The sequence below is a fragment of the Nycticebus coucang genome, chromosome 14 (assembly GCF_027406575.1).
Source record: "Nycticebus coucang isolate mNycCou1 chromosome 14, mNycCou1.pri, whole genome shotgun sequence".
In the NCBI taxonomy this organism is placed as follows: Eukaryota; Metazoa; Chordata; class Mammalia; order Primates; family Lorisidae; genus Nycticebus; species Nycticebus coucang.
In genome coordinates, this window is record NC_069793.1 from 53,025,046 (window position 1) to 53,037,288 (window position 12,243).

Genomic DNA, 12,243 nt, shown 5'->3' on the forward strand with positions numbered 1-12,243 from the left:
GAGCAATCTCAGATTTCCCCCACTCCCATCAGGGTCCACCTTCCCTAGGGGGCTCTTTGAAAACCATTGTCCTAAATAAGTTATTATTTTTTTATTATTTTGATTTTTTTAGTAAGTCATAGACACATAGATCATAAATACATTTATGCATATGTGGGGTACAATGTGTAGTTTTTTATACAATCCGACATGCTTACATCAAACCAATCACCATAGCTTTTGCCTCATTTACTTGATTTTCAGTGGGAAGTCATCCTTCTTCCATGGTGGCCAGGGTGGGGAGGTCCGTATCAAAATCTTGGAAGGTTAGATGGCTCATGTACTTTGAAAAAGCATATTCCCAAATGGCCATTGTTTTATTTATTTTCAGTTATGATATTTAATTCATTTTCAAATTTCAAGTTATATGAAAGGAGGGTAAAGATTTTAACATTTGCAAAAAGGAGGCCCTGGTTTATAAAGGTTGCAATTCATTGATCCAAATAAGTGTTTTGCAAACTGCAGTCACAACACCTTAGTAAATCACAGAATCAATTTCTTAGGTCATGACCAGCATTCCTTCCATTTATCGTAGAATAAATTAGAATGTATCTGTGTTAGTCACACACAGCGTTGTTAAAGATTGTGTGGTAAACTGTTGTTTCCCTTATGTGTATTCGTGTGCACTGGGTATAATGGGCATCATGCAAAACATCTATCTATTGCTTACTGTAGTTATGGTCAGAAAAGGCTGAGAAGCCCTGGTATGGGTGGGTGACTTCTGTGGTTTCTTTGAGCTCTGATGTGGGCTCAGGCCTGCATTTGGGAGACCTTCTGACCCACCATGCTGAGCAGGGTACTGGGGAGCAGTGCAGCCAGGCAGGGCTGGGGGTGGGCAGGACAACTCTGCAATGACTGCGTGAGCCCCTCTCTTAAAGAGCCAAGTGTTTTACACACTGTCCAGCAATTCCACTCGTCCTGCTGGGGCAGGAGGCCAGGAGGTTAAGGTAGAGCCAGCTGACAGTGTCTCAGGCCACAGTCCAGGGAGGTAACCAGGGTATGTCTTATACAGGTGAGTGAAGGGGTGTATGAGGTGGCCTGGGGGCCACCCCCCACAGTGGAAAGGCTTGTCACCTCCAGCCTCCTTGGTTCATGTGGCCACTCGCAAGACCCTGCCTGAGCTGTGCTGGGCTCCAGGTTGCTTTGGTTTCTGTGGTAGCTGAGATGCCATGGAAACAAGTCATCAGCCCCAGGATCAGAGGGCAGCGTGACACAATCCAGGCAGCCTAGAGGAGCAACGCTCAGGCTATAAGGAATCCTTGTGTTTCCCTGCAAAGTTATAGCTCTGAGGGTGGGAACACTCTGCTTCCCAGTGCCAGGCAGTATGAAGCTTCCCACCTGCCCACCCAACTCCCCAGCCCAGGAAGGAATCAGGCTGGACACCGTGGCCTCACTTGCGGCCTCCCTGGCCTCACTTGCGGCCTCCCTGACTTCCTTCCTCCCCTGACCTCAGCAGGAATGGGATTGAGGGGCAGATCTTTCTTGGGTATCCTTAGGCCCTGCCCCGCAGGGCACTGGTGGGCTCTGGAATCATTCCATCCTCTGAGTGAAAATAGAGGCGCTGCCTGGTGTTCTGAGTTGCCCCGTGCAGCAGAGACTAGTGGGGAAGATGAAAAGTGACGACAGCCACCCTAACAGCGCTCTGCTGTTTTTGCTCATAATTCCCCCTCCAGCTCCCAGGATAGCACCTGACCGGTAACAATAATAGTAACAGCTGCCAATGTTTACGTGGAACACAGAATATAAAGGGAACTGCCATTATTTTATTCAGCCCTCACAATTACCTCGCAAGGATGTAGATATTAGGATCATCCCCAACTTCCCACATCAGAACACGGAGGCACAGAGAGGTCAACTGACCTGCGTGGGGTCACACAGCCAGCGAATAATGAAGTCCCCTGTTCAGGGAGTGTGACTCCAAGGTCATGCTGCCTCTCCATACAGCTGTATCTTAATGCCTATTAGCTGAATAAATGAATGTTGTGTCATTTATAATGCCAAATTCATGGACTAATTTTCTCCTGTCCGTGGGTCTCCAGAAAAGGTAGGGCAAGGCAATAGGTCTTCGTCAGTGTGCTAGGACTCAGAAGGGAGCTTCTGTATGAGCCACTCACCTGGAAGAAAGGAACTTAGACCTGGGCCTGTGCCATCTTCCTCAAGAGGACATGTTCATGGGCCTGAAATGGCTGTGCATCAGAGTGCTCTCTCTGGTCGCCCACCAACATTGAGGCACAGTTTTGAGGAGGACCCTCAGGGCTGCAGCCTCTCTGAGCAGAGCACTCCGTATCAGATCTGAGCCTAGGAGACCTCAAGTCTCCCAGGAAGGCTGGCTTACCCTCTCCAGATCCTTTCTGAACACAGGAAGCAAAACTCATGACTATGGAAGAAAATTCAGACCCTGTGGAAAATCCTGAGACCTACTAAAGAAGCCTTGTCTGACCTTGTACACAAGGCGTCTGTATGGATGATTTTCAAAGCCCATGGCTGACAGAGATAGATAAGATGGGTCCCTATTCACTGCGTCCTGGACATGCAGAGTTTCTTTGTCCAAAACCTTTGCTTATTTTGTCTGGCTACAGGTCGGGCCTGCCTCCTTCCCCTGCCTCAGGTGCCCATGGAGCACGACAGGGTTGGTAAATTAAGAATTTGCCAGATGGAAAGAGCTAATTTTTTTTCCCCCTTTCAAAATCATGAGCATGACGGGTTTTTGCACATATTCAGCTGGACACATGCTGCATTTATAATACGGAGAGTCGAGACATCAGAAAGGTTTCACATCTTTCATGTGATAAATATTTTTACCGTCATGCTCGAGAAATGGATTTTGTTTGAAAATGGTCTATTTCCTTTGATGGCTTCTTTGACGTGGATTCAAAGCCTTTCCTGATCCTGCTGGGGCCTGGGGTTGGGAAGGACTGTTTGTTAACTTTTTTCGAAGGACAAATCCACTTCTCCCTGCTGCAATACAGCCGCAGCTGCCCGGGCTGGGAGATTTACGATTTAGGACAGTAATGAAAAGATGTCAGGAGAGTGGACGGCCGCTGAGAGTAATGATGTGCCCAGCGCTGGGGCCGCCACAGTTGGAGCATCCAGAGGCGGGTGAGCAGACCCCAAACTCACCAGGTTCATATTTATCCTTCTCCACTGTAAATTGCACTTAGCCATTCAGATGTGGGCCATTTAACCAAAGTGAAGCCCTGTCATATTTCATCTTGCAAGTTTATTTTTACAAGTTTTCTTTTCTTGTCTTTGAAATGACACATTTTTAATGGTCTTGTTACATGCAGCGAGCAGCCACTTGGGACTAGAAGAATCTGTTTCAGAAGAAGCTTTGGCAAGCTGCTGGAGGCTTCTATAACTGTGTGTGTGTGTGTGTGTGAGTGTATGTGTGTGTGTATGCATGCGCTCATGTGTGGCTGCGTGTGTATGCCCACGTGTGAGGGATATGGCCAGTGAAAAGCGAGCCAAACAGGAACTCTGTTCTCCTCTGGGGGCCTAGGCCAGGCTGTTGTGATTAACACTCTCCCTCCACACCTGCAGAGCATTTCTTACCTCCCTGCCAGCCTGAAGCATCTGGACCTGCACTGGGACGGAATGTTGTGGGGAGGAAGTTTGCTGGTTTGCCCAGGGCTCAGGCTCTGGGGCCAGCTGCCTCAGTGGTACCCAGAGCACTCACTCATTGAGCAGGTTGCCTTTCCCCAGAGCCATTCTGCAGGAACACTCACGGGTGGTGGAGGGAGCACTGAGCAGTGACAAAGGGGATCCTGGGCCTTTGTCTACTTCCCAGGCCTCCAGTCAGCTGCTGCTTAGCCCTGTGCCTCTCTGGACCTGAGTGTATTTCTGACATGAAGAAGCTGAACTAGAGGCCTAAGGGTTCTACTGAAGAGTGCAAGCCCCCAGGCCCTGTGTGAGCCAGAATCAGTGATCTGAGCCAGTTTAGAATCAAGACATTTTAGGACGTGAAAGTGTGGGAAAGAAATCTTCATAGCCCTGACAAGAATACAGTCATTTGGGGAAACAACTGATAAGGAAAGGCAGAACGGAAACCAAACTGTATGGTCACAGCAACCCCATCCACCCCCTGGAATGCTTCAAGGCCATTGTTCCTGGGAAACAACAAAACAATACCTTTACTCCGGCCCTGGGGGCGGGCAGTTAAGGGAGTAACTCCTAGATTTGCCCTGAGTGTAAAAATTAGTCCCTCTACAGAAGAGCTGCCTCCCTCTGGGAACCCCCTCCGTAGTCCAACCCTACTGATAAGGGATAATAAAAGCCTCTTGAAACCGGGAAAGCTGAGCTGCCTCCTGGTCGGACCCCACTCTGCTCTTTCTCTCTCCTTCCTCTGCTAATAAAGCCTTTCCAGTCCCTCAACTGGCCTCCTCTCCTTCTTACGGCCCCTCCACCTCTGTGCCCCTCAGAAACTATCTTGGAGATGGTATTGTGTCTACTGGTGAGAAAAGGGAGGCCTGGAGGAAAGGAAGGACTTGCCCGAGGCCACATGTGAGTGAGCTGAGTGCTGGGTCTAGGAAGGAGGCTGTGCTCCCTCTACAGCTGTGGTTCTCAGAGCAGGTACCAGGCAGGTACTAGGCCAGTAGCCTCCGCAGCCTCTCCTAATTCACTAGAAATGCACATTCGCTTGCTGATGTTTGGATGCCACGACTCTCCAGCACATTGCTGTCCTTTAAGACCAGAAGAAAGACACTGTTACCCCACAGGTTTCCTAGAAGAGGCCGTTTGAGACAGGAGAGCAAAGGACAGAGTAATATTACAGAGGAAAGGCACATGTGATTTCTGCAGCTTTGTTCAGGCTGCAGGTTTGCCAAGGCAAAGTCTCTTGATTGCACATTTCAGAGCCTTGGAGGGAGTCATGGCTGCAGCAAGCGTCTGATGTTGGTCTGGGCCCCAGGCTGTCCTGCTGCAAAGGGCCACATTTCTTTCTCTATGTACAGCCCAGCTGTTCCCATTTGTGTATCTGCATTGGGAGAAAGTATGCTGCTTTAACATCAGCAGGGTGGGGCCAGCCAGTTCATTCCAAGAAATCGATGTGTGGAAATGCTGTGTTTTATGTGTGAACAGCCAGCTGTATATTTAGAAGTCCGTGTGTCAGCTCCGGGCTGTCGGCTCAGTGGGGCACGGTGAGGGGAGGATAATGGTATGTGCTTCAGAGTTCATTATATCTTCCCTAGGCAGAATTCTAGATTTAAAGAGTTTTTTTAAAGTGGCAAAGTATGGTGCATATAAATCCTGGTTCCTAAGATAAGGACATTTGTCATTCTCTGAAACAAGTTTTCCACACATACTATTTGGTTGGTGTGAAGTGTAAAAACTTGACCTTGTCACATCAGTGTTTATTTTGCATCTCTTTTAATCAAGTCCGTTTTCGTTTCTGTTAGTGTGGGTGCACATGCCAAGTTCTGGCTGCCCCTACCTGCACCTGCTATCTCAGCGGTGAGCCCAGACACACCTGGGCCAGAACCCACCCTGTGCAGGGGAGGGAGGACACAGCAGTGCCAACCTAAAAGGAGCGAGCACAGGATTTGTGTGGCTCGGAGAAATGAGTGTCTGGGGTCAGCTTGCAGAGTCAGACATCTTCCTGTCCTTGCCTGCCTTCTCAGCCCAGACTGAAGTGACTGTGCTGTTCCTGAGAAACCCTGTTCCTGTATCCTCTCCTTCCTTGTTAGGAAGTGTCACCCTTCCTGGGTGGTTGCTGTCTTCCCTCCCCTGATCATCCCCTCCTACAGTGTGGGGCCGGATGCCTCTGTCCCTGGCTGTCTTAGTCTGTTTGTGTTGCTAGAAAGAGTATTTGAAACGGGGTAATTGATAAAGAAAAATTGTTTATTTGACTCACAATTGTGCTGGCTGGAAGATTAGGCATCTGGTGGAAGGTAAAGGAAAACTGGCATGTCCAGAGATCACACAAGGAAGCAAGAAAGAGAGAGAGAGCAGGGAGGTGCCAGGCTCTTGTAACAACAGGTCTTGGGGGGGGACTAATAGAGTAAAATCTCACTCCTCCTCCTCCCCTCCCCCAGGGAGGGCATTCATCTATTCAGAGGGATTTGCCCCCTGACTCAAACTCCTCCCAGTAGGCTCCATCTTCAGCTTTGGGATCAAATTTCAACATGACATTTGGGGCACAAACATCCACCCTGCTGTGGCCTGGGTCCTGCTGTCAGTGACTTGACCTTCCAGAACTGTGACTGTCTCTGACCCTTCCTAGGTGGGCTGAGTTAAGCCTCACTGGGCCCAGACAGGTGGGCTCAGGTTGTGTCCCATGAGGCTGCTACCAAGCCAGGGAGAGTGGGTCCTCCATGGAGGGAATCAGACTAGTCTATCAAAGCCTGTGCCAGCACCAGCACATCCTACTAATATTTCCACCGAGCTCCCCATGAGCCAAGCTCTGTTCTGGGTGCTTCACTCACATCTACTACTCCTTCACTTCTCACTGCAACCCTGCCAGGCGGGCATTATCATTACTGTTTTATGAGAGAGGAAACTGACGCACAGAGGATGCCTTCCTCTAGGAGATGGACCAGCCGAAATCTGGGGTCTGTGCTACTTTCCACGACACCAGGACTCAGCTTCAGCAGGCCCAGGCCAGACCTTCCCTCCGTCTGCTTTTATGGATGAAGTTGTCTTGGAACACAGCCACACCCATCACTCACACATCACAGTGGGCGCTTTCCTGAAGCAAGGGCAGAGTTGGGTAGATGTAATAGAGGCCATATGACCTTGAGCCTAAAATACTTACCATTGAAGAAAAATATTTGCCAAGCCCTGCTTTATTTGATACTGCCTCTCATGATGCCGGTGAAATTGAATGCAGATTGTTCTGTGTGTGCCAGTGTGCATTTTTCTGGGGAGTGGTCCACAGTTTCCATCCGGGTCTCAGAGGGTCCTGAATGTCTCCCACGGCTCCAAATAAAAATGGCAACAAATAGCAGAACTGTTTGGGAGTTTTGAAAGCCAAAACTTAGGGTAGCCAAATCCTAACACCCAGTCCAAAGCACAGCAGCGGGGGCAGAGCCAATGGTCCGGAGCCGGTTGGAAATGGAATGGTTTGATGGGGCTGCTTGGGAAGAAATGGAAGCATTGGGGTGACTGACATTGTAGGTTCCTTGCATCATCTGGGGTTCTCCCTTGTTGCCTCTTAGTTGAGTGCATGAGGGAGACAAGGCCTGGAGGGACTCAGGGTCAGGAATGGGTGGGTAGAATGAGGCCCCTCTGCAGCTCATAGCTACTACCTGTGGCCCTCAGGTGCATCTGCTCCTTTGGACACACCTGCACAGCAGCCCTGCCCAGCTGCCACAGGGTGTATTCATGTGCAGTCTTAATGAGTGTCAGGGTGGAGAGAGCAGCCGTGCTGAAAGTAGTGTGGGCACGTGGTGGGTGCTCTAAAAATGTCACCTATTGTTATTTTTTGCCTCACGATTATTGTGAGGGCAAAGTACTAGAATCTCCTTTTTATAATGGGAAAAGCTACAATGATTGGACTCTATCTGTGGTAGCAGAATGCTGCCCCCACCCCAGAAGATGTGTGCATCCTAATCCCTGGAAACTATGAATATGTTATTATACCTTACAAGGCAAAAGGGGAATGAAGGTTGCTGTAATAATTCAGCTGAGTTAAAATAAATTAGCCTGCATTACCCAGGGAGCCTAATATAATAATAGAAGTCTTCAAATATGACAGAGGGAGCAGAAGAGAAGGTCAGAGGGCTGTAATGTGGGAAGGGCGCAACCCACTGTTGCCGGTTCTGATGATGGTGGAAGGGGCCTTGAGCCAAGGAATCCAGGCAACCTCCAGAAACTGGAAAGGACAAGAAAACAGATTCTTGCCTAGAGCTTCCAGGAAGGAACAAGACCCCTGTCAGACTTCTTCCAGAATTGTAATAATAAATTTGCATTGTCTCAAGCCTCTGAGTTTGTGGCTGTTTGCTACAGCAGCCATAGCAAAATATGATAATATACTTACCGTGCATCTGATGCCTTGCTAAACGCTTTACTGCTGTCCATCATCCACTTAATCTTTGCAACAAGCTTAGAGGTACATGATGTTAGTCTCATTCAACAGATGAGAAGCTGAGGTTTAGAGAGGTTCGCGATCTTGATGAAGGTCACACAGCCAGTCCAGGGCAGTACTGCCTCTGAGCCCCTTGGGCTGGTCTGCTCAGCTCCTGCCCGAGCAGCATGCCCTTGCAGTGGGGCAGCTCTCCAGCCTGCAGATCCTGCCCTGTTTGGGACCAGGCACCCTGAAGAAGCCTCTCTTCTCTGCAGTGCTTGCCAGAGGAAGCTATCTAGATTTGCTTTTGCCATGTGCCTTTGCCACGATGAATAAAGTCCTTGCACAGAAGATTCTAATGATGTTGGACCTGAGACTGTCAGGGCTCCTTCCTCCTGATTAGTTCCAAGCTCTTTGCTGTCAGATTCCACTTCATTCTTTTGGCAGCGCTGAGGAGTCCCGGAAGAGAAACCCTAATTGTGGGGACCCCTGGCAAAAGACCTTCCGCTCTAATTCTAATGCAGCTCTAGAAGCAGAGAGAGGGAAAGCCCTCCACCCAACAGAATAGTGAATTTACTTACCATTATTAGAGACTTTAATAACACATCAAAGGGCATTTGAAAATAATCTGAGAAATTTCCCTTGGGAGCTCAACCTCAAGCAGAGCCATAAAGTCTTGCTTAGCTGGGCATAAAAAAACACCACTATGATGTGCTGAAGTCCCCCTTCTGCCCCAGGTAAAATACAAACACTGGTTGCATCTGAAAAAGAGAAACATAGGCCCAGGGAGTTGAGACTTGCCTGGCACTGGAGGCAAGAGCTGGCTCTCAGGCCAGCCTGCTGGCCACAGGTGCTGGTGCCTGGCTTTGGCTGGGGCCAGGCCCAGAGGCTGGAATTTGGACCTCCAGGTTGGGCATTTGGAGGAGGTGGGAGGCGGCACAGCAGACAGTGAGCTGGGACTGGCCATTGCTGTTCTGGCAGTTCTGGGTGGTGGTGTGAATCCTGCCCTCATTAGCTGTGCTCAGATGAACCAGGCTTTGATGCTCTGCAAACACAGCCTGGGTTTCTGGAGCAGACAGGGCCTGAGCATCAAACTCTTTAGTGGGATAATGGTGACATCTCACCAGCAGGAAGCCAGCAGGCAGGGGCATACTGAAAGCCTACAAGAGAAGTGTACATTTCTGGACATTTAATTAGCCTTTTTTTTAACCCCAAAGAAAGCATACAACAAGGCATTTGGAAAGTGGAAGAAAAGTTTTCTTACAATCACTGAATTGTGCATTGAAAATGGGTGAATTTTATGTATGTAAAGTATACCTCAATAAAGCTGTTTTGTAAAAAGGAAGTAGAAGAAAAGAAAAACACCCTTTAAGAATTCTTCTCTGGGCCAGTGGGTGACTAGGCCTCTCCAGAGGCAATCAGGCGGGAATCAAAGCCATCAGAATGTCCACCATGACCGTGGGCAAGAGCGGGAAGATGCTGCAGCATACGGACTACAGGGTGAGGTGCATCCTGCAAGACGCCCGGATCTGCATCGGCGCCTTCAAGGCTTTCGACAAGCATATGAATTTGATCCTCTGTGACTGTGATGAGTTCAGAAAAATCAAGCCTAAGAACTCCAAACAAGCAGAGAGGGAAGAGAAACAAATCCTTGGCCTGGTGCTGCTACGAGGGGAGAACCTGGTCTCAATGACAGTAGAGGGACCGGCTCCTAAAGATACTGGTATTGAGAAGAGTAAGTTCCAGCTCCATGACTTAGCAATTATGAATTGGGCTGCAATAAACATTCTGGTACAAATATCTTTGTTATGATGTGATTTTTGGTCTTCTGGGTATATGCCCAGCAGAGGAATTACAGCATTGAATGGCAGATCTATTTTTAGATCTCTAAGTGTTCTCCATATATCCTTCCAAAAGGAATGTATTAATTTGCATTCCCACCAGCAGTGCAAAGTATCTCGAGAATGGAAGAAAAAGTATCCAATGTACTCACCCCTACTATGAAACTAATTTAGGACCTTCACATGAAAGCTATAACCCAGTTACAACCTAAGAAGAGAGGGAAGGGGGAAAGGGTGGGGAGGGAGGGGGGAGGTGGTTAGAGGGAGGGGCATTGAAAGGATCACACCTGTGGTACATCTTACAAGGGTATATGTGAGGCTTGGTAAATGTGGAATGTAAATGTCTTAGCAAAGTAACTAAGAAAATGTCAGGAGGGCTATGTCAACTAATGTGATGAAAATGTGTCAAATGGTCTATGAACCAAGTGTATGTGCCCCATGATCATATTGATGTACACAGCTATGATTTAATAAAAAAAAAAACAAAAAGATACTGGTATTGCCCGAGTGCCACTTGCTGGAGCTGCTGGGGGTCCAGGGATTGGCAGGGCTGCTGGCCGAGGAATCCCACTGGGGTTCCCATGCCCCAGGCTCCTGCAGGACTTGCTGGGCCAGTCTGTGGGGTTGGTGGTCCATCCGAACAGGTGATGACCCCACAAGGAAGAGGTACTGTGGCTGCTGCTGCCACAGCTAGAATTGCAGGGGCCCCATCCCAGTACCCACCTGGCCGTGGAGGTCCTCCCCCACCTATGGGCCGAGGGGCATCCCTTCCAGGCATGGTGGGCCTGCCTCCTGGTATGAGGCCTCCCATGGGTTCCCCAGTGGGGATTCCCCCTGGACGAGGGACTCCGATGGGCATGGCCCCTCCAGGCATGCGGCCTTCTCCCCCAAGGATGCGAGGCCTTCTTTGACCCTTGGCCACAGAGTTATGGAAGTAGCTCCACAGAGGTGTGGGCTCGATTCCTCAGGCCACGTTACCACAGACCTATTTTTTTGTTAGGCTGTTGTTCGAGGAGTCTCACCGGATTGTCTGGTTTCCCTTACAGGGCCCCCTCCCCCGGGAAGCGCCCACCAAGGCCCTAGACTCATCTTGGCCCTCCTCAGCTCCCTGCCTGTTTCCCGTAAGGCTGTACATAGTCCTTTTATTTCCTGGTGGCCTATGAAACCGGTTTATAATAAACTCGTAAGAGAATATATAAATGCACCTATGTATTTATTTTTATACAAAACTTTTGATATATTGGGTGCTTAACTGAGTCAAGGGTTGCCTTGGAAAAATTATCCCTAATCTTAGCCGCTTCCCTATAAAACATTTTACTTCATGTTTGCATCTGATGTACAATTTCATGCTAAGAATTACAAAATTGAACTACAGTGAGACCTTTTCACCTGTCAAATTCAAATACTTTATTGAAATAAACATTCCTATACTGTTGGTGAGGGTAAAAAAACAAAAAAAAAAAAAAAAAAGAATTTTTATCTGGAATGTTCAGCAGTGCTCACTCCATTACTCCACACTTAGACTTCATCATCCTCACAGCACATCTCAGCGCAGCGTGGCAGGCTGTCTTGGTTTCAAAAGTGAAGAAAACTGAAGGCTTGAAAGGCTCTGCAACTTTCCAAAGAGAGTGAATGGCAGACCCACGAGTGGGGCAAGAAGCGTCCCCAGAACACCCTAGAAGGAGGACTAGGAGACAGGACTGTCTGCGTCTGTACCCGAATAAACTTCAGACCCAGAACCCAGTGTCCATGGCTGGCATTGACCTGGGACACAGGCCCGTCTGTCCCAGTTTCTCTAGCCTCCTCCTCGTGGGTTCTGGATCCGATCACCAAACACTCAGAGCTTTAGCTTTGAGCTAAAGAAATAGCAGTGGCTATGGAACTGGCTGCAGGGCAAAGCTAGGCCCTCTCCCTCTCATCCTCAAGCCTCCTGAGCTGTCCACCCGTGCCTGAGAAAGGGGCAGACAGTAAATGAGGAAAACCGTAAGAACAAAACGTTTCACTGGCTTCTGGGAAAGCATCCCCAAAGATGCCCACACCAAGGCGTGAGAAGCAGAGCGGCCCCTTGCAGTGAGTGCACAGCCAGCATGGAAAATGGGCTCGGGGGACTCAGCAACGTGAGCTGCGTCCCAGGTGGCTCTGTCTGCCCCTTCAGTGGGGCCTGACTGTTCCTGCTGCCCAGCCTTGAGGTAGGAGCCACAAACCACTTTGACCTCCCCAACAGCAGTGCCATGTGACCTCCCCCTGCCCCCCAGTGCCTTGTCTCCCCAGTCCAAGGCCAGAGCTGGGTGCTGGTTCTTGCTTAGGAAAAAGTCTGAGCTCTGGACTCTTTGGTAGCTCCTCCGAAAAGCCACTGGCACCTCA

At 49.2% G+C, this 12,243-nt stretch overlaps 1 protein-coding gene and 1 pseudogene across 1 annotated transcript in view; both read left to right on the forward strand.

Annotated features, from left to right (window-relative positions):
- The window catches only part of GALNT18 (polypeptide N-acetylgalactosaminyltransferase 18), a 359,927-nt gene that overhangs the window by 168,003 nt on the left and 179,681 nt on the right, over nt 1–12,243 (forward strand). The gene's annotated exons all lie outside the window — the stretch shown is intronic.
- LOC128565213 (small nuclear ribonucleoprotein-associated proteins B and B'-like) lies at nt 9,491–10,962 on the forward strand (annotated as a pseudogene).